The sequence below is a fragment of the Protopterus annectens genome, chromosome 13.part0, assembly GCF_019279795.1.
Source record: "Protopterus annectens isolate FY-2018-M chromosome 13.part0, PAN1.0, whole genome shotgun sequence".
Taxonomy (NCBI): Eukaryota; Metazoa; Chordata; order Ceratodontiformes; family Protopteridae; genus Protopterus; species Protopterus annectens.
The window spans coordinates 1,035,247,724-1,035,250,632 of NC_056747.1; the positions used below are offsets into that span (position 1 = coordinate 1,035,247,724).

Here is a 2,909-nt window from a genome sequence, read left to right on the forward strand (position 1 = left end):
CCAAGCCACACAGTCTGTCCCTCAATAATCATTTCAAATTGAGGGACAGACTGAATAAATCGTTTCAACTTGAGGGACGGACTGAATAAATCATTTCAACTTGAGGGATGGACTAATAAATCATTTCAACTTGAGGGACAGACTGAATAAATCGTTTCAACTTGAGGGACGGACTGAATAAATTGTTTCAACTTGAGGGACGGACAAATAAATCGTTTCAACTTGATGGACGGACTGTGTGGCTTGCCTTACTTGAATTTCATCTACTGCTTGGCTCATTCCCTATAATAGTGCATTGGTGCTGTTGCTAACATGGTTAGGCTATGAAGTGTTTAGTTTCCAGGCTGTGAACATGGATACATATGCAAATGAGGTGGAGTTACTGAATAGCAGAAAGTAGTAGTTTTGCCCACATATCCCCTTCGTGTAGGCTTAGACCCATGTTGCTGTTTACACAGGATGTAGCTGACACCAGCGGGGGTATCTACTGACTTCTAAGCTCATTTCAGCTTAGGTGCAGGTGTTTGCATGCATGCCACCTGGCGAGTTTGTCCCTTCAGGGATGTGTGTGTCCACTAACTTCTAAGCTTTGTTTATCTTCCGTACACATGTTTGCGTGGTGCGCTGCTACACTGAGCATGTCTAAAAAATGTATTTAATTAGTTTTGACCCTTGCTGAAGCTAAAATAGGGCCAATAAATGATATTAATTATATTGTAGGTAGCTGGAATGGATCATAGTTAGCCAATCACCACAATCTGCACCTACAACCTACAACAGAGCTCTATAAAGTATGCATACACTCTCCCTTCTGACTTTTCCCCAATACTCTGGACCATTGGGGTACAGATTTGGGAATTTTAACCGGGAGAATGCTAGGGGCTGCTGCATGCCTGCTACATCTGTATGTGCTAGACGCTGAAGTCAATGCTTTTGCTGACAACAGGGCTAGATAGAGAAGGAGAAGAGTGTTCAGGTCCAGGGTAACCTTGCAAGAGCTACATGAGCTAGAGGTTGTAGAGCACTACAGGCTAAACAGAGACATACTACAAGTGGGGGCATAGCTCAGTGGTAGAGCATTTGATTGGATATCAAGAAGTCCCTGGTTCAAATCCGGGTGCCACCTGTATGGGTGGCTTTTTCCACACATAGGTCTCTTTTTCACTGGCTATGCTTTCAAAGAAAATTAAGCTAGATAGCTGCCACACCATAAAATGTCAATGTACCCTCACTCTCTGCTTGACTAATTGCCAGGATTTCAGATGGTGCAGTTCACGCAATACAACAATTACAGACACTATATAAAACCCATGTGGCATCCTCCCTGTGTATCACCATCTTCTGACTCCCTACTTGTCTCCACTTTTTTCCATGCCAAATTCTCACCTATTAACCTATAAGAACTCACGGAGCTTTGCCACCCTCAATTCAGGCCCAGAGCCAACAGAGGGGAACCCATCCCAGTGAAAACAAACGTATATGTAGCCCTTAAGATACTAGCTACAGGTACTTTTCAAAGACCAACTGGAACATGATGGGGATCTCACAAACATCAGCATCCAGGTTACTCCACCAGTTCCTGGATGCCATGTTACCACATGCCAGTGAGCATATTTCTTTTCCCCTCACTGCTGAGGTGAGGGCCAGCAATATGCAACACTTCTATCATACAGCACACTACCCTAAAATACTGGATGCCATAGATTGCACTCATGTACACATCAAGGCACCATCCAGTGAGGAGAATAGACTCTATGTCAACTGCAAGGGGTACCACTCCATCACCTGCCAATTCATATGCAATGCCCAGGGGATTATCATGAATGTGTGTGCTGGCAGCCCTAGCAGTTATCATGACTCCCATATCTGGCACACATCACAGCTGTTCCAGATGTTTGCTAAGGGGAACATCCCACATGCCCATTTACTGGGGGATGCTGGCTATGCCCTAGAACCATGGAAGATGACACCCATCAGAAATGCGCACACACCCACGGAAGAATGCATAGTAAGGCACACACACAAGTTAGAAACATCATAGAGCATGTGTTTGGGCTTCTGATGTAACGGTTCATGTGCCTTGATATATCTGGTGGAGCCCTGCAGTACTTTCCAGCCACATATGCACATATGTTCACAGTATGTGCTATGCTACACAATATGATCCTGTGGAAACAGCTGCTGCAGGATCAGCAAAGGGAAGGGATACACAGCCCTCCACCATTGCCTATGTCACCTGAGCCACACTCGCAGGAGGACTTGGAGGAGGAACCCCCAGATAATATCTCTGTAGGCAGATGTAGGAGTACCCAGTACTCTCTGTCTTTGGCTAAGAGAAAACGCATAGCACATTCACTGACAACCTAGGGCCCTAGGGACTGACACCTTACTCCTACTCACATACATATAGTAAAATTGATGCCAGGCAGCCCACACAACCTGTACCTATCCATGTATTGGCTGTGTACTGCTTGTATCAGAAAAAGTCAGCCCTGAACTACAGCTCTGTCAATTACTGCATTCACAAGGTAAGTTCCTAACCTATACACTACTTGTAATGATTACTATAATATGGTACTATATGTATGGATCTGCTGCATTTATGCAAGGAAATATAGTGGGCTATTTGGACACAGGTAACATACACATTGGACTACATTTACCTAGTCCACTAATATGTGTTCCTTAATATTCACTAGGTCTCATGGTTGGAATATGCACTACATCAGTCAAGGGAGATGTTAAACAGTGGGATCCCATGATAGCTGGACTACTGTGTATCCCAGCAGAACATGTGGTGTTGTTCCCCCACACCCAACACAGCAGTTGTCCCACATAACCACTTTAACAGAAGGTTATCAATTGTATATCAGCAGTCCAGGTAAACTCAGGGCAGAACATAGACATCG

General features: G+C 44.5%; 1 non-coding gene across 1 annotated transcript; it reads left to right on the forward strand.

Moving 5' to 3' along the window:
- Positions 1 to 1,054: 1,054 nt before the first annotated feature.
- Positions 1,055 to 1,126, forward strand: TRNAS-GGA. Its single transcript has one exon. It is a non-coding gene; the product is annotated as a tRNA-Ser (tRNA).
- Positions 1,127 to 2,909: the final 1,783 nt, after the last annotated feature.